The sequence below is a fragment of the Heterocephalus glaber genome, unplaced genomic scaffold (assembly GCF_053883595.1).
Source record: "Heterocephalus glaber isolate CG9 unplaced genomic scaffold, H.glaber_assembly_v1.0 deba00001729, whole genome shotgun sequence".
Classification (NCBI taxonomy): Eukaryota; Metazoa; Chordata; class Mammalia; order Rodentia; family Bathyergidae; genus Heterocephalus; species Heterocephalus glaber.
Window position 1 is genome coordinate 10,087,371 of NW_028258440.1, and position 20,266 is coordinate 10,107,636.

The window sequence follows — 20,266 nt, forward strand, 5'->3', positions numbered from 1 at the left end:
ACTCTCTTCTCATTAGGAGAGAGACTGCCCTGAGTAAGATATTTCAGAGGAGGGCACTAGAGAAACTGAATGCAGGAGAATCGTTCAGAGGTCAGTGACCGAGTTAGGATTTGCAGGCTCTTGAGAGAGAAAGAAAGGACATGCTCCTGCTTAGGGGCCTGGAACCAGACACTGAGAGAGCTGCAGTTCGGTGAGTCGAAGGGACAGGCAGCAGTTGCAACTCGTGTAATCTGGGGGACTGTAAAAGACCCCAGAGCAGTGCCAAAGTAGACACTTTACACCACTCCCTAAAACACCAACAAGCTCTCCGCCATCAGTATCTCCTGCCTGCCGCCCACCCCCAAATGTTGCAGAGCTTGATGCCATGCTTGAACTCTCCCACTACCAGCTCAGATGTGCTGAGTTCCACAAACTCCATATACGAGAGTTTGCAGACTAGACAAATACTCTTTGTGGGGATTGTAAAGAGATTTTGCCCTAGACAGCCAGAGAGGAGAAAAGTGGCCAGAAGGGGTTTCAACGTGCACTTATTCAGAGTCGTATAGAAAAAGCATATGTAAATAACTGCAGGGATTATTACAGAAAAAAGGGATGAAGATCAAGAAGATTTCTTCAGAAATCAGGGCAAGACTAGGTCCTTGACACTTTTCTCCACACCATCCCCAACAAAATTGAACGTATCTGATCACAGAATAGAGGCAAAAAACCTCTGGCTAACCATTCCCACAGGACTGCAACTGAAAGCAGGCAGAAAATTGATGGCAGAGAAAAACATGGAAGCACAGTAATCTATCCAGAACCCCAAAATGCTTTACTTATTGGCAGACAAGAGAATGTATCATAGGAGGGAACCAGCTCAAGCACCAGTAGAGACATCAAACTTCATAGACACAACCAAAGAAGAAAGAGCACAGCCCTCCACACCCACTACAAGACAAATTTATTCCATTTTTTATTTCAGAGGAAGGAACATACTGGTAAAATTCTGACTACGGTATAAATTGGACTGAGAGGATACTTTACTTTGGTGTTTTTGTAAATGTGTGATTTTTTTCCCCCATTAAGTTTATTGGTACATTTTAGGTATAAAATACATTTACATACATCATTGGGATCTTGAAACATTACATGAGTATCTTGGTTCTTTTTTTTTTCCTTCCCCTGCCCTCCCTTCACCCCCTCCACCCTTCCCTATTTTCAAAGATTTTGTTACCATTTTTTTCCTTTTCTCATATTTTTCCTTTGTCCTTCTTTCCTTTCCCTTACCCCTCCCACTTCTCCTGCACCTTTAGACCTTTACTTCCTATTACACAATATCAATTATACATTTTTAAAATTAAAATATCAAGATCTAGGAGACATTACCACAGATTTTACAGAATTTAGAAGGATAATAAAAGCATATTTCAAAAATCTGTTTTGAAATAAATTTGACAACTTCTAAGAAGTACCTGGGAAAACCAATTAATGAAATGAACTCTGGAGGAAATATAAAATTTGAATAGCACCTATTAAAGAAAGTATATTCCTAGCGTGAAAAACTACCTATATGACAACTAGAGGCTCATATACATTTTAACTGATAAATTATATCAAACATTTCAAGCAGAAAAAAAAAGGAACAATTCTCTCCTCATTTTAGGAAATCAACACTGTGCTAATCCTAAAACTGGATAAAGATAATAGAAGAGAAAAGTATGAATATAAATAAAAATTTGTTTAACAACACAAACTATTAGAAGTCAGATCTGGCAGTATGTAGAAAGTGGTTTTACTATAGGGATGGCAGTGTTGGTTCAGCATTGGAAGATCCACCCCTAAAAGTCATCATTTCAACAGAGGAAAGGAAAAAGTCATATGATCCTGTCAGTAGTTGGAGAAAATGTACTGGACTAAATTCCACAGCTGTTCATGGTAAAAGCTAACAGGAGACTAGGAGTAGAACAGAACCTTCTCAACAGATTAAAGACATGTACTCTATACTTGCAGTGAAAACACCTTATATGAATGGAGAAGATACAATGCTTTCTCCCTAAGGTGTGGAACAAGGGCAGATATGCTTACTCTTCACCTGTCCACTAAACTTTGAAATATACGCCCGAACCAAAATAGTCTGACAATAAAATGTCACAATTAGGATAGGATTGGCAAGGTAGAAGCAAAATCTTTATATGTAGATGAAATGATCATCTACAGAGAAAATACTAAGAAATCTCTAGGAGCCCCTGGAACTTGTACTTGAATTTAGCAGGATTAGAAAACACAAAGTATATATAAAAATTCAGGTCTAGGTATACTTGCTATAAGTGAAGAATTGGGTATTGAAATTTAAAAGTTATGTAGGAGTACAAAGGGCCTAGAAAAGTAAAAAGAAAAAGAAAAAAAACAACAGCGTTGGAAGACATTTAGAAACGAATTTTAAGACTTCCTCTAAAGCTACAGTAATCAGGGCAGTGTTGGTGTAGGGAAAGACATATAGATCATTGGAATAAAATGGAGAATCTAGAAATACAACCACACAAATATGGTCCACTTAGTTTTGAAAGATTATTTAACATTAGCATTTTATAGAATATAAACTCAATTCAAGAGCCGAGGAAATGATAGCGTTTTCAGAAAATGGCACTAGAACACCTGGTAACCACATGCAAAAAATTAACCTCAATCCTTTATTTCCATATATAAAAATAACTTGAAAGGATCTATGAACCTAAATATAAAAGGCTAAAACTATAAAACTTTAAGAAGGAATTATAATGGAAAATGTTTATGAATTTAGTGTAGGCAAGAACTTCCTAGGATATCAAAAACATGATGTATAAAAGGAAAAAATTGATAAATGAGATTTCATCAAAATTTAGAACTTTTTTTTTATTAAATTCTTTTATTGGTGCATTCTAGGTATACAACACAATTACATTTCTCACTGGGAATTGTACCTTTACATAATGCATCTCGGTTCTTATTTTTTCCCATTCCTAGGCCTCCCTTCACGCCCTCCACCCCTCCCTATTTACAAAGACTTTATTTCCATTTTTTCCATTTCTCACCATTTTTCCTTTCCCTTCTTTCCTTTCTCCTGCCGCTCCCACTACCCCTGCCCCTTTGGTACTTTTCTTCCGATTTTACATTATCGATTATTCATTCTAATCTTTGGTACATTTTAGGTATACAATACAATGACATTCATCATTGGAAATTTGCACCTGTACATAGCACCTCTTGGTTCTTATTTTTCACCCTTGCTCAGCCCTCCCTTCGACCCCTCCATTCCTCCCTATTTACAAATATTTTGTTCCTATTTTTCCATTTTCTCATGTTAATCCCATTCCCATCTATCCTTTCCCCTAGGTCCCCCACTTCCTTCCCCTTTGGCCCTTTTCTTCCTATTTCACATTACCTATTATACATTTTAGTCCTTATTTACACTTTCAGTTTCTCACACCAGAGAAACTATTCGGTATTTATACATGTGTGTCCTATTTATTTCACTTAAGAGTATCCCCTCAATGTGCATCCACTTAGCTACAAATGTCTCCAATTTCTCATTTTTTATGGCTGAGTAGTGCTCCATTTTATAAAAATACCACATTTTCTTTATCCAGTCTCCAGTTGACGGGCATTTGGGCTGTTTCCAAGTTTTAGCTATTACAAACTGTGCTGCTTTGAACACGGGTGCACATATATCACTGTGGTATGATTCTTTTAATTCTTTGGGGAAGATCCCCAGCAGTGGAATAGTGGGGTCAAATGGGACTTCCAGTCCTAGTTCTTTGAGTTATCTCCATACTGATTTCCACAGTGCTTGCACCAGTCTACACTCCCACCAGCAGTGGAGCAGGGTTCCTCTTTCCCCACAGCCCCATCAGCATTTGTTATTGGTTGATTTCATGATAGCAGCCATTCTTTCTGGAGTGAAGTGGAATCTCAGCATTGTTTTCATTTGCATCTCTCAAATGACCAGTGATGTTGAACATTTTTTCATGTATTTATTTTCTATTTCTACTTCTTTGTCTGAGAAATGTCTGTTCATTTCAGATGCTAATTTTTGGATTGGGTCTTTAAAATTGGGAGGTCTGATCTTTTTAAGTTCTTTATAGATTCGAGATAGTAGACCTTTGTCTGAGGAAGAGCAGGTGAAGATTTTTTCAAACATGGTGGGTTGTCTCTTCACACTGCTGCTGGTTTCTCTTGCTGTGCAGAAGCCTTTTAATAAGAAGAGATCCCACTTGTTGACTGTTTGTACTAGTTCACGGGCAACTGAGGTTTTGTTCATAAAATCGTTTCCCACACCGATCTCTTCAAGGGTTCTACCTAACCTCTGTTCCAACTGGTTCAGAATTTCTATTTTGATATTTAGATCTTTAATCCTTTTTGATTTTAGTTTAGTGCATGATGAGAGATATAGCTCTAGTTTTAATCTTTGGCAAGTTGAAGCCCAATTTTTCCATCACCATTTATTAAAGAGGCTATCTTTCCTCCAGTGAGGGTGTTTGGTTCCTCTATCGAAGATGAGATGGTTGAGTGTGTCTGGCATTGTTTCTGCATCTTCTTATCTGTTCCATTGGTCCTCAAGTCTGTTTCTTTGCCAGTACCATGCTGTTTTTATCACAGTAGCTTTGTAGTAGAGTTGCAGGTTGGGGAATGTGATACCCCCTGCCATGTCTCTGTTACCTAGAATTGCTTTTGCTATTCTGGGTCTCTTCTTGTTCCAAATGAATTTTTGGATTGTTTTCTCAAGGTCCATGAAGTATGCTGCTGGGATCTCAATTGGAATTGCATTAAATCTATATAGCAGTTTTGGAAGTATGGCCATTTTCACTATATTAATCCTTCCTACCCAGGAGCAGGGGATGTCTGTCCATTTTCTGATAACATCTTCAATCTCTCTTTTCAGAGTGCCATAGTTTTCAGAGAAGAGGTCTTTGATTTCTTTTGTTAGGCTGATTCCTAGGTATTTCAGTTTTTGGATGCTATTGTGAAAGGAATTATTTGCCCTATTTCTCTCTCAGTGAGTCTGTCATTGGTGTAGAGGAAAGCTATTGATTTTTGTGTGTTGACCTTGTAACCAGCTACTTGACTGAATTTGATTATTAAGTCTAGAAGACTTTTGGTGGAGTTCTTGGGGTCTTCTATATACAGTATCATGTCACCTGCAAATAATGACAATTTGATTTCTTCATTTCTTGTCTTTATTCCTTTTATTTCTTTCTCTTGTCTAATTGCTGTGGCTCATGTTTTCAGAACTATATTGAACAAGAGTGGTGATAGTGGACATTCTTGTCTTCTTCCTGAATTTAGTGTGAAGGATTTCAGTTTTTGACCATTTAGTGTATTGGCTGTTGGTTTTTCATAGATGGCTTCTATCAGTTTGAGGTAGAGACCATCTATTCCAATTTTTTCTAGGGTTTTTATCATAAATGCAGTTTGGATTTTGTCAAATGCTTTTTCTGCATCTATGGAGATAATCATATGGCTTTGTCTTTGGCTCTATTGATATAGTGTATTATATTGATTGATTTTCGTATAGTGAACCATCCCTGCATCCCTGGGATGAATCCCCCTTGATCAGAGTGTATCTTCTTGATGATCTTCTGCATTCTGTTTGCCATTATCTTATTAAGGATTTTTGCATCTGTGTTCATTAGTTAGATTGGCCTATAGTTCTCTTTTTCAGTTGGGTCTTTCTCTGATTTTTTAGTTTCTTTTGCTATGGATCTCCAATTTCATCGCACTATGGTCTGATAATACACAGGGGATAACTTCAATTCCTTTTCACTTACTTAAACATGTTCTATGTGTGAGTATGTGATCTATTTTGGAGAATGACCCATGTGCAGCTGAGAAGAATGTGTATTCTGATTTTGTGGGGTGGAACACTCTGTAAACATCTGTTAAGTTCATTTGTTCAAGAGTTCAATTGAGTTCTAGTATTTCATTATTCATTTTTAGTCTAGTTGATCTATCTATTTGTGACAGTGGGGTGTTGAGGTCCCCCACTACAATTGTATTAGTGCATATATGACTTTTCATGTCCATTAGTATTTGCTTTATGTAGTTGGGTGCACTAGTGTTTGGTGCATAGATATTTATGATTGTCATCTCTTCCTCTTGGATTCTTCCCTTTACAAGGGTGTAGTGTCCTTCTTCATCTCTTTTAATCAGTGTTGGTTTGAAATCTACTTGATCTGCAAAGAAGATAGCTACTCCTGCTTTTTTTCAGGTTCCTGTCACATGGAGTATTGTTTTCCACCCTTTAACTTTCAGTCTATGAGTTTCCTTTTGAATTAAGTGTGTTTCTTGTATGCAGCATATGGTTGGATTTTGCTTCTTGAACCATTCTGCCAGTCTATTTCTTTTGATTGGTGAATTGAGACCATTAACATTGATGGCTATAACTGAAACATATTGACTTGTCTTTGCCATGACTTTTTCTTTTTGTTGGGTCCTCCCCCTTTACATTTAATTTCTTGCCATGCCGGATGGGTTCATTCTGCTTTGCTTCCTGGGTTTGTGGTCCTCAATGTCTGTTCCTAGGATATTGTTGAAAATTCTCTGGAGTGCTGGTTTGATATTCATGAAGTTCCTAAGGTTCTCTTTGTCATGAAAGTATCTTATTTCTGCATCCATTTTGAAAGATAATTTGCAGGGTGCATCAATCTGGGTTGGAGGCTGTTTTCTTTTAGGGCTTGGAATATGTCACTCCAAGCTCTTCTTGCCTTGATGGTTTGTGTTGAGAAGTCTGCTGTGATTCTGATGGGCTTTCTTTTGTATGCGATTTGTTTCTTTTCTCTAACTGCTTGGAGAACTTTGTTCTGTTGAGTTTCTGGAATCTTAACAATTATATGCCTATGTGTAGATTTTTTTTGATCAAGGCTATTTGGAGTCCTATATGCCTCACTTATCTGTATGTCAAGCTCTTTTCCCCTGCTTGGGAAGTTTTCTGCCATTATTTCTGTGAAGAGATTTTTTATGTCATCTTCAATCTCTCCTGTTTCTTCACTGACTCCAATCAGTCTTATGTTACTCTTCTTTGCATCCTCTAGCAGCTGCTGGATTGATTCCTCATGTTCCCTTATAATTTTGAAGCAATTTTTCTTTTCCTGGTCACTAATTGCAATCTTATCTTCTATATCTGAAATTCTGTCCTCACATTGGCTCATTCTGCTGTGTAGACTTTCAATGGAGTTTTTCATCTCCTGGAAATCTATTTGCATCTGTTTTATGGATTCCATTTGTTTTCCTATGTTGGGATTCCATCATGTTCCTGAGCTCCTCTCTAGATTTATTAATCATGTCTTGCACTAGGGGCTCAATTTCTCCTGTTATCTGAGAAATTATTTCTGATTTCATTTTTTCTAGATCCCCTTTGTTTGCCAGTTCAGTGGTCCAGGTGTTTGAGTATCAGAGTTTTCCATCTCATTTCCCTTTGGAGTTGCTGTAGGTGATCTGGAAGTCTGGTTTTGAGACTTATTTATGTGTTTTCTCATTTCCACTGAGGCGGGGGGCTGTTAGCACCTGCATGATTACCTCTTCTGAGCTGGGAGAGGTGGGACAGGGGCCGGGTGCAGTTGTAGGGATGGTGGCCCAAAAGCCCTTTCCTGTGGGCTTGGAGCAGCGGGAGGGATCATGGCTGGGAAGCCCCTTCCTCTGGACCAGGAGCAGCAGGAATCAGTACCGTAGTCTGGTGGTCCGGTGTCCTCTGCATCTTTGTAGTGTGGAACCAGGTGGCTGACTGTCTGCAGCGGGGTGATTCGGAGTCTTCCATGCCACCAAAATTTAGAACTTTAAATGACATTGTTAAAATGAAAAGTAGTCCTTAAACAGACTTTATTTACAATGCATATAACCTATGACCAGAATTTATAAATAACTCTTACCGTTCATTAACAGACAACTCAATTAAAAAGTAGATATAAGAAGATGATAAATAGCCAGTACAACATAACAAAAAGTGTGCAACACTAGAATCAGAAAAATACTAATCAGTACAATAATAAAATTGAATTATACACTTATTAGGGACATGAAGTTAAAAGTTTCAAAAGCCTTGTCATGACTTTTCTTTTTGTTGGATTCTCCTCCTTTGCATTTAATTTGTCACATCCAATGGATTCATTCTGCTGGACTTCCTGGGGTTGTAATCCTCATTGTCTTTTCCTAGGATATTGTCTAAAATTTTTGGGAGGGCTGGTTTGGTATTCATGATGTTCCTAAGGTGCTCTTTATCATGAAAGTATCTTATTTCTCCATCAATTTTGAAAGATAGTTTTGCAGGGTACATCAATCTGGGTTGGAGGCTGTTTTCTTTTAGGGCTTGAAATACATCACTCCAAGCTCTTCTTGCCTTGAGGGTTTGCATTGAGAAGTCTGCTGTGATTCTGACGGGCTTTCCTTTGTATGTGATTTGTTTCTTTTCTCTCACTGCTTGTAGAATTTTGTTCTTCTGTTGGGTTTCTGGAATCCTAACTCTTATATGCCTATGTGTAGATATTTTTGATCAAGGCTAGCTGGAGTCCTATATGCCTCACTTACCTCTATGTCAAGTTCTTTTCCCCTGCTTAGGAAGTTTTCTGCCATCACTTCTGTGAAGAGTTTTTTTATGTCATCTGCACTCTCTCCTGTTTCTTCATTGGCTCCAAATCAGTCTTATGTTATTCTTCTTTGCATTGTCTAGCAGCTGCTGGATTGATTTCTCATGTTCCCTTACAATTTTAAAGCAATTTTTCTTTTCCTGGTCACTAATTGCAATCTTATCTTCTATATCTGAAATTCTGTCCTCACCTTGGCTCATTCTGCTGTGTGTACTTTCGATGGAGTTTTTAATCTCCTGGAAATCTGTTTGCATCTGTATTATGGATTCCATTTGTTTCCTATGTTGGGATTCCATCATGCTCCTCAGATCCTCTATTTTTTTTATCTGTGTCCTCTCTAGATTTATTAATCATGTCTTGCACTATCAGCACAATCGTTGCTGTTATCTGAGAAATTATTTCTGATTTCATTTTTTCCAGATCATCTTTTGTTGCCAGTTCAGGGAGTCCAGGTGGTTGGGTATCAGATTGTTCCATCCCATTTCCCTTTGGGGTTGCTTTAGGTGATCTTGAAGTCTGTTTTTGAGGCTTGTTTATGTGTCTTCTAATTTCCATGGGGGGGGGGGAGGTGCTTCTGGAGCCCGCACGGCTCACCTTCTCTGCCTTAGGAGCATGGAATGGCATTGGGGGAGCCTTCTCATGGGTACTGGGATTGGCTCACCTTCTCTTCCCTAGAGGAGTGGAATGGTGGCAGGTGAGCCTCCTCGTGGGCAATGGAATGGGCTCACCTTCTCTGACTTAGGAGCATGGAATGGCATTGGGGGAGCCTCCTCCTGGGCACTGGGACTGGCTTACCTTCTCCACCCTAGAAGCATGGAATGGTTTCGGGGGAGCCTCCTCCTGGGCACTGGTGTTAAACATGTGATTTTTTTCTCTCCTCATCATTTTTTTTCTCCTTTCACCTGATATATAAAAATATATAACATATTAAATATATAATATATAAATATATAAATCTCATTGGAGATTTATATATGCAAATATATATACTTTAAAACCTACAAAAGACCTGATTAAATTAAACAAGATAATACAAGCTATAAATGACCATTTTTGCAAGATAGTCCAAGATAAAAATTTAATGCAAAATATGGGCAGCAGAAAAATGCAACACCAGCAAAGAATGTCAGAAGTAGAAGGAAAGGTTATGTAGTAGAATGTGTACGCAGTGACACTTTGATTGCAAGAAGAAACAAAGGAAGCTATATCCAATAGCTACTAGATGACTAAAAAAAAAATCAACCTAAGAATTGGAGTTGTTAAGGAAAGGTTAGAATATGACACAAAAGCCATAAAATATATTCACTATTATGATTATGGCTGAAAATTTTCCAAATCTAGTGAAAGAATTCAACTTTCAGGAAAACATGACATATAGAACCAAAAATAGCCATAACCAGAATAAAACTTCTCCATGTCAGATCATAATGAAAATACCAAAAATTTTTCACAAAGAGAGAATACTAAAAGCTATTACAGAAAAAAATCAAATAACTTATAAAGGCAAGGGTATCAAAATAACAACAAATTTGTCAAAATAAATCTAAAGGCCAAGAGAGCTTCGAGTGAAATTTTTCAAACTCTAAAACAAAGTATCTTCCAACCCAATTGATAGAGCTGCAAAATTATCTTTCACAATTAATGGAGAAGTAAAGACTTTCCATAACAAGGAGCACAGAAAGAAAGTCATGATTACCAAACCAGCATTGGAGAAAGTATACAAGGGAATCCTAGACAGAGACAATGAGTGAGCATCACCAAGGTGCCCAAAGGAAAGAATACATCTAAACAAAAGCAAAAAATATGCATCAGCCATGAAAGAATGATACAATAGCAGAATTCAAGGAATAACTTTCTATAATAACTCTTAGTGTAAATGATCTTAACTTTCCAATCAAAAGACATAGACTGGCACAATGAATCAAAATACAAACATAACTCTATAGTGCATGCAAATGACACACCTTATTCACACAAAAATAGACTGAAAATGTCAACATGAAAAATGATACTCCATCCCCAAAGAATTAAAAGAATCATACCACAGTGATATATGTGCGCCCATGTTCATAGCAGCACAGTTTGTGATAGCTAAAACTTAGAAACAGCCCAAATGCCCATCAACTGGAGACTGGATAAAGAAAATGTGGTTTTTTTATAAAATGGAGTACTACTCAGCCATAAAAAATGAGAAATTAGAGACATTTATAGCTATGCGCATACACATTGAGGCGATACTCTTAAGTGAAATAAATAGGACCCACATGTAGAAATACCAAATAGTTCCTCTGGTGTGAGAAACTGAAAGTGTAAAGAAGGACTAAATGTATAATAGGTAATGTAAAATAGGAAGAAAAGGGGCAAAGGGGAAGGAAGTCGGAGGGCTAGGGGAAAGGATAGAAGGGAATGGGATTAAAATGAGAAAATGGAAAAATAGGAACAAAATCTTTGTAAATAGGGAGGAATGGAGGGATTGAAGGGAGGGCTGGGCAAGGGTGAAAAATAAGAACCAAGAGAGACTATGTAAAGGTGCAAATTTCCAATGATGAATGTCATTATATTGTATACCTAAAATGTACCAATGATTAGAATGAATAATCGATAATGTAAAATTGGAAGAAAAGGTCCAAAGGGGTAGGAGTAGTGGGAGGGGCAGGGGAAAGGAAAGAAGGGAAAGGAAAAATGATGAGAAATGGAAAAATGGAAATAAAGTCTTTGTAAATAGGGAAGGGTGGAGGGGGTGAAGGGAGGGCTAGGAATGGGAAAAAATAAGAACCAAGATGCATTATGTAATGGTACAATTCCCAATGAGAAATGTAATTGTGTTGTATACCTACAATGTACCAATAAAAGAATGTAATAAAAAAAGAAAAATGATACCCCAGACCCCAACAACCTAAGAAACAAGCAACCGTAGACAATCTGTTTTCAAAACAACTGAGATCCATCAAAAGCTGATCAGAAGAAAGAGATGATCACTATATACTGATAAAGTGAAAAATTAAGAGGTAACAATTTTAAATGTGTGTGCAGCAAAATAACAATGCACCCAATGTCATAAAACAAAAATAATACTAGAGAGAAGAGACCAGATAAACATTAATATAATCATAATGGGCAACTTCAATATCCCATTCTTCCAAATAAACAAGTCAACCATACTAAAAAAAAAAAAAAAAAAAAAAAGAAAGAAATATCAGAGTTGAACCATATCACCATACTTAACAGGTATCTACAGTTTTTTTCCAACAACAAAATACATCTTTTTATTAGCAGCACATGGAATTTTATCCAAAATACACTAAATCTTAGGCTATAAAGAATACTTAAATAAATATTAAATAGTAAAATAATATGCTACCTACTGAAAGATCATAATGAAATTAAACTAAATCAACAGCAAAAGAATCCATGAAAACTATGCAAACACATGGGAACTAAATAATATACTTTTATCAATACATCACATAATAAGTGAAGGAAGAAAGTTTAAAGTTCTTAGAATCAAAAAGCAATAGCACCAAATATACAAACATCTGTGGAAAACAAAAAGTAGTTCTAAGAAGAAACTTTATAGTTCTAAATATTCACATTAGAAAACTAGAGATTTCTCAAATGAATAACCTAATGATGCATTTCAAGATCCTGGAAAAGAGCAGAAATCAGAATCAAGACATGTAGAAGAAAGTGAATTATAAAGATCAGAGAGGAGTTAATGAAAATGAGGCTAAAAATTAGGATCAAAGAATCAAAGAGTTGGAACTTCCAAAAAATAAACAAGATTGAAAATCTTTTAGTCAAAATTACCAAAAGAAGGAAAAAAAAGACTCATATCAATGCAATTTACAATTGATAAAGATGAAATCACAACCATACATATTGAAATCTAGAGAAGTATAAGAAAATCTATTTCAGAAAACTATATTGAAATAAGCTGGAGAATCTAAAGAAAATGGATAAATACTTATACACAAAAATTAGCAAAACTGAGCCATGACGTAACAAAACTCAGTACAGATCAATAACAGACAATAAGAGACAGTAAGAAAAACTGTATCAATTAAGAAATGCCATGATCCAATGGATTCAGTATTAAATTTTACCAGAACTATAGAAAACAACTAATACCAGTACTCATCAAACTAGTCCATGAGATTCAAAGGGGAGGAACTCTGCCTAACTCATTTTTGAAACTAGCATCACCCTGATACCAAAACTAAACAAAGATATAACAAAATGTATACTACTCACCAATTTCCTAAATGAATATAAAACAGAATGCAACAGATAATTTAAGAGAACATACATCACGACCAAGTTAGGTTCAACACAAAGATTCAAGGATAGTACAAAATGTGTAAATAAGAAGTAGGGAGAAGTTCAAATGCTTCCTCAAACTACTAATTCCATTATTTAAAAAATATTTCAATATATATGCTAATTTGTTTCATTTACACTACTGTACTAGTTTATCTTAGTTCATTGAAAAGAAAGATTTGTGTTATTATCTTTTAGTGTCTTTTTTGTATCTTTTTTTAGCTTATTGTCTTGTACTCTGAGTAACTACTTTGAAAATGGCACACAGTGTAACAACTATTATTTAATTATGAAATTTTATTTTTTCATGAAATAAAAAATATGTAAATCAATGTGTAATACACCAGATAAAAAAGTAAGGATTAAAAAGCGACATGATAATCTCAATAGATTCAAAGAAAGGCTTTGACAAAATCCAAGATCTATTCATGAAAAAAACCCTGATTAAAGTAGATATATATTAAACTTATCTTAAACTGATAAAAGACATTTATGACAAACCAGCTTGCAACACATACTAAATGGGAAAAACCTGAAAGCATTTGCTCCAAAATCAAGAACAAAACAAAGGTGTCCAGTCTGTTGAATTATGTTCAATACTGTATATACTTGCAACTTTAGCCAGCGAAGTCAGGGAAGAGAAAGAAATAAAAGTGATTCAAATATGAAATGAAGAAATGAAAATATCCCTCCTTGCAGAAGACATGATTCTTTACATAGAACATTAAAAAATTCCAAAATAAATTCAGTGTAATAGCAGGTAATAAATAAATTCAGTATAGTGGCAGGATACAAACTGAATGCCTAAAAGTAGTGTTCCCATAAGCTGACAATAAACCACCAAGAAAAAGAAGAAAAATAATCCCATTCATAACTGCTTAAAAATTTAAATAACCAAGATTTAATCTAACAAATTGTTTTACTTTCTCCTTATTGATATAATGCTTGACTCCCACAACTTAAAGTTTAAAAGGCTTATTTTGGTTCATAGTCTGTAGAGCTTTCAGTCCATTAATCTGCTTTCTCCAAGGCAGGGTGACCTGACAGAAGCACATGGCAGAAGAGAAACAGCTCATGGGATGGAGGTGGGAAGCAGAGAAATATTAAGAGAAGTGGAGGGGAGACAGACCCTTCCAGGCCATGCCTCCAGTGACCCACCTGCTTTGTCTAAGCTTCACCTACCAACATCATATTTATGTATAAAGTCATCCATTAATGAGTATCATGCCTCCAAGTTAAAATCACCTCAAAAAAGCCTCACCTATGAGTGCATGAGACTTTGGGAGGCCATTTAGATATAAACCATAACACCAAGGAACTAAAAGTCCTCTAAAATGGGAACTATAGTACTCTGAAAAAAGAAACTGAAGAGGACAATGGAAAGTGAAAAGATGCCTTCTGTTCTTAGGGAGAATTAATACTGTTAAAATGGCTATACCACCAAAAATAATTTGTGGATTTAACACACCTCCAATCAAAATACAATATCTTTTTTCCATGAAAAGAAAAAAACCTAAACTTTATATGAATTTTGACATGATCCATAATGGCCAAAGCAATCTTGAGCAAAAAGAGCAAAGCAGGAGGCATTAAAATTCCAGACTTCAAGTTATAAACAAAACTACAGTACTAAAAACTGCATGGTACTGGAACTAACAGGAAAATGATGACACCAATGAAATTTAATAAGGAATGCAGAAACAACCCAAAGTACCTTCAGGCCATCTGATTTTTGACAAAGGTGCTGATAACATATACTTGAGGAACAACAGCCTCTTTTAACAAATAGTACTAAGAAAACTCATTATCCATAGGCAGAAGAATTAATTTAGATCCATATCTCTTGACCTGCACTACAATCACATAAAAATGGACCAAAGATATAAATATAAAAATAAAACACTGAATCTACTGGAAGGAAAATAGGTAAACTTCTTGAAGATATGGACATAGGCAAGGATTTCTTGAAGAGAACCCCAACTCCACAAGATGTAGTATAAAAAACTAACAAGTGACATTATATCAAATTAAAAACTTTCTGCACAGCAAAGGAAACAATCTACAGAGTGAAGAGACAACCTACAGAATATGGAAAACTTCTCACAGTTAATTCTTGAACCAAGGAATAATATCAAGAATTTATGAAAAATTCAAAAAATGACCCACAAAAATAAAAGACCCAAAATTGGGCAATTAAAATGAATACATACTTCTCAAAAGAGGAAGTTGATTTGTAAAATAATTACACAAAAATGTTCATCATCTTTGGCCATCAAAGAAATGCGTATCAAAGAAACACTGAGATTCCATCTTACTCCAATAAGAATGGCTATTATCAAGGACTCAAAAAACAACAAATTCTGGCTAGATTGTGCAGAAAAAGGAAACTTCTACATTGTTAGTGCAAATATAAACTAGTACAACCACTATGGAAATCAGTATGGAGATTCCTCACAAAACTAAAAATAGAGATTCAATTTGATATCTTCCTTAAGGGAGTTAAATTCATTGTACTACAATGATACATACATATTTATCTTTATAGAGGCACTATTTATAGTAGCTAAATTGTAGAAGAGCTCATTTGACTATCAATAGAGGAATACATAAAGAAAATGTAGTATTTAAATAAGATTAAATTTGAGTCATTTGTAGGAAAATGGATGGATATGGAGACTAAAATGCTAAGTGAAATAAATCTGAGAGAAAATGTTAAATATCAAATTTTTCTAATATAAGAAACCTCAAATACACATAATTTTTAAAATGAAATAGAAGATAGGAGGTAGAAAACATGAAAGTAGATTGTACAGATGTGAAGGGAGTCTGTGAAGGTGTTAGGGTGGAGGGACAGGGTTATAATCAAGAATATATATATATATATTCCACAGATAATGTGATTATTATATATCACATCATATACAAATATGTTTTTTAAAACTTTTGATGAAATAATGGCATAAATCTTCCCAAATTGGAAAGCATTAGTATTCAAGAAACTCAATAAATTCCAATGCAACACCTTTAGACACAGAATAATACAACCATCTAAAGATGAGGAGAAAAGCATGAAAATACCAAGAGTGGAATATCTTATCACATATAAGGGATATACATTATAATTAACAATCAATTTGTCATGAAAACCATAGAGGCTATATGGAACTGAAATGATATACACATAGTTATGCAATACAGACTATCAACCCAAAATTCCATATTCAGAAAACAGATCCTTCAAAGAAGAATAAAAAGTTAAGAAATTAAAATTTCAAAATAGTGAGAATTCATTGAAAGCGAATTTTTCCTAGAGGAAAAATGAAAGGAATTGCTTCTAGCTTTTAGGAAAGTACATTAGAGAACAGCTCAAATACATTTGAATAAATAAAGAGCAGCAGTAAAATTAACTCCATCGTTCATGTTATGATTTATATCTAAAATGTCTCCCAAAGTCTCATGTGCTTGTAGGTGGGGCTTTGCGAAGGTGACTGGATTATGGGGACTTATACCTGACTTGCTGTTAGGTGGTAGAATCTTTTCAGAAGAGGGGGGTCACTGGGTGTGTCTTGGGCATATCTCTTCCCTGCTCTTCCCTTGGTCTCTCTGCTTTCTGCTGCCCTGCCATGAGCTCTTTCTCCTCTGTCATGCCCCTCTGCCATAGCATTCTGCATTGGAGCCAGCTGACCATGGACTGAAACCTCTACAAACTGAGAGCCAAAATAAACCTTTACTCCTTTAAACTGTAAGTGTCAGGAATTGAATTTCAGTGACGAGAAACTAAGACATTTCAATATAAAATTATAAATATTTTTTGTTTATAACAATTGTCACATCAAATTGAAAAGACAACTTTATCAAGAAGTAATTAAACATATTTGATAGGAAAATATATAGAAATGTACTTTCTTTGACAAGAAAATTACACAGGAGGGGCAAGAATTAGAGGAATACAGAAGCAAAATGTTTGTATAATATTGACATTAAGTAGATATTAATATGAAATTGATTAAGTTAATATATTAATCTCAATCTACATTGTAACCATTGAGAAAATCAATCAAAAATATGACAAAAGAAATGAAATGGAATTAAAATAGTTCATCAATAAATTATTAATTAACATAAAAAGGGGAAAGATGTTTAAAATACAGTGAAGTGGTAGAAGTAAATTCTCAGTCATCAATCATTGCATTGAATGGAAATGGATTAACTTTTCCAATTTAAAGTTAGAGTTTGAAGGAATGAATGACAAGAAGTGATCAAAATATATGTGGCCTAAATAGACACAACTTAGATTCAAAGTCAAATATTTTGAATGTAGCCAGGCATGGTAACACACACCTATAATCCAAGCACTTGTGAAGCTGAAGTTAGGCCACAAGTTCAAGGTCAGCCTGGACTACAAGGTAAGACTCTCTTTCAAAAATAAACCAAGAAAAAAAGTAGTTTTAATGTAAAAGGATACAAAATAATACACATACAGAATACCAAAAGAAGAGTGGCTATATAGATAATAGCCAAAATAGACTTTAATATAAAAGTTGGTGTCTGCGTTACTTTTCTCATTGCTGAGACAAAATACCAGATGTTGAAATTTAAGGAGGAAAGGTTTATTTGGCTCATCATTTGCAGAAGTTTCACTTCACAGTTGGCTTGCTTCAAGGCAGGGTGGCATGGCAGAGGGGCATTGCAGAGGAAAAACAGACAGCAAGACAACAAGAAGCAAGCTACAAGTGAGAAGCAATGACCCTCTTTCTGTTCTTTGCACATCCAGGTTACTCACCCTTTGGGCAGGTAGCACTCACACCAAGGATAGGGAAGCCTTAATCCTAACATCACACCAGGAATCATTCCCAGCATCACATCCTTGATCCCAGCAGCACACACCCTATAGCCAGCCACCTGTGTAAAGCTCCACCCATGACCGCATGAGGCTTTGGGGGGACATCTAGATACAAGCCATAACATGTTGCTAATAGGGGTGAAGTAAAATTTCTAATAACCAAAAAGTGTTCATTTCAGGAAGTCATAAATTGTCTAAACACAAATGTGTATAGAAACAGCATAAAATGCATGAAGCAAAACCTGACAATAGAAAGAAGAAATAGATAATACTATTTAGATATTTCGATGTTCTACTTTGAATACTGATTAGAAAAACTAGAAAAACATCAACAAAGAAATAGAATATTTAAGCAACATTGGCACCAATCAGAATTAACAGATATCTATCAAACACTTCACTAGACAGCAGCAGAATCTATTTTCTTCTCGAGTGCACAAGGAGCATTCTCTAGGATAGAATATTTGTGAGAAAATAAAATAAGTCTCAATAAATTTAAAAGGATTAGAATTATGCAAATTATCTTCTCTGACTAGGATGTAATGTAGCTTATAATTATGCTTCTTCAGACACTACAAATTGGTACCTATAAAGATGGTATCCTGGAAAAATAAGCTATATACAATAAATATATAGTTTATACACAATATACAACTAAGAGTAGTCTTCCTGTAAGAATGCCAGCCTATAGTTAATGCTTTCTGCATTAATCTTCTCCAAAGAAATACCTATAATATTAAGTCACTAATTCCCAAAATATGTTTACAATATTAATTATTTGGGACACTATAAGATATGTGAAAACTGTTTCCATGTCCAAACATATTTGAAATTATATGTAGTTGATATTATTTGATTCAGACTTTTAACAGTTTTTTTCAGTTTTTATTTTTCATTAGTAGACGTTTACAGCATAGAATGACCGTATTCCCTGTGAGGAGTTGGTATATGTATGTTACACATCTCAATTCTTTTACCCGCTTCCCTTCCTCTCCCCTATCTCTCCCTCCATCTTTTGATCCCCTTTCCCTTTATAAATGATCTTTACTCTTTTAAAAGAAAACTTTACTGGATATTATTAAGCTTCAAAAAGAGATATATAATGAAAAAAATTTCAAATACATTGGAGTATAGAACCATTTTTTTCCAAAGATTATTCGATAGACTCAATATTCCACTTGAGACACTCTTTAAGGTACACTAAATTAAATTTTATAACACAGTGACAAAAGAAACCTGTTATTATTTTGTATGATTTACAAATCATAGGCTTAAAATGGATTTTGGCATTACTTTCAGAGATTGAGAAGGAAATATCTTGACTATCTCTTGTAGAAGAAAATAATTCCTTTGTTTTTATTCATGAGAGTTCTTATTGGAATAGCTATATATCAGAATGTAGATTGGAACAGAATAATGACTAGAATAGAAAGAAGGGAAGTACTTACTTGGGCTTTTGAATCTCGTAAAATTACTAACCACTTAAAAGTTTATGACATTGGGCAAATAACCTAATCTAGGTATGTATACATTTTATCCCCTGGAAAACAGAAGGTGATACTAACACTCAGAATGACTGAGAGGAGTAAAAGAAGTAAGCATTTAATTGTGTTAAACATCTTGTAATAGTCACCTTTCCTGTCCCTAGAACAAAATACTTAACACCCATACCTTAAAGGAAGAGAGGTCAATATTGGCTAAAAGTTTCAGAGGATTCACTCCATGAATGACAGGCTCCAAGGCTAAAGAGACATAGGAAGGCATTGTGGAAGAAAGCTGGCACTGCATGGCAACCAGGAAGCCCACAGAAGGAAGGAGCTGAGGACAAGAACACACTGTTCCAGGTAACACACCCAGTGTGCTGCCTTTTCCAACCAGGGCCCACCTCAAAACAACATAGTCAACTATGAACTCATCAATGGATAAATCTATTTATGAATATAGGCCCCTAATCACCATCCAACATTTTATAACTACATAACACTACCCCTTTCCCCCAAAAGACTCATGTCCATCTCATGAAAAATGCACTTAGTCCATCTCTAAGAGCCACTAGTCAAGAGTCCAGCATTATTGAAAAGTCCAAATCCAATGTCTCCTCTGAAACTCAAGGCAAACTCTAAGCTGTGAGGCTCTGTGAAAATAAAAGTTAAACACTTCCAACATACAATGGAAGAGGATAAAGATTTCCATCACAAAAAGGAGAAATAGAGAAAAAGAGGGGTAAATAAGAACAGGATAAACACAGGACCAAAACCCAGCAGGATAATCAATAATTCCTGTAGCTCCATGCTCAGCAACTGGGGCAGATTAAAGTGGGATATGAGCTCCAGAGGGCTTTGGCAGTCCTACCCTTATGGCCTTGACAAGTGCAGTTCTCAGGGATTCCATCTTGGACTGGCTTCACTTGCTGCCTGTAGCTTTCCTCAGCAGATGTTCCAATTTCCACGTTCCTGACATCTTCCAACTTTCTGGGGTCTCTACTGATCCTTTGGCTTTACACTCATAGCTG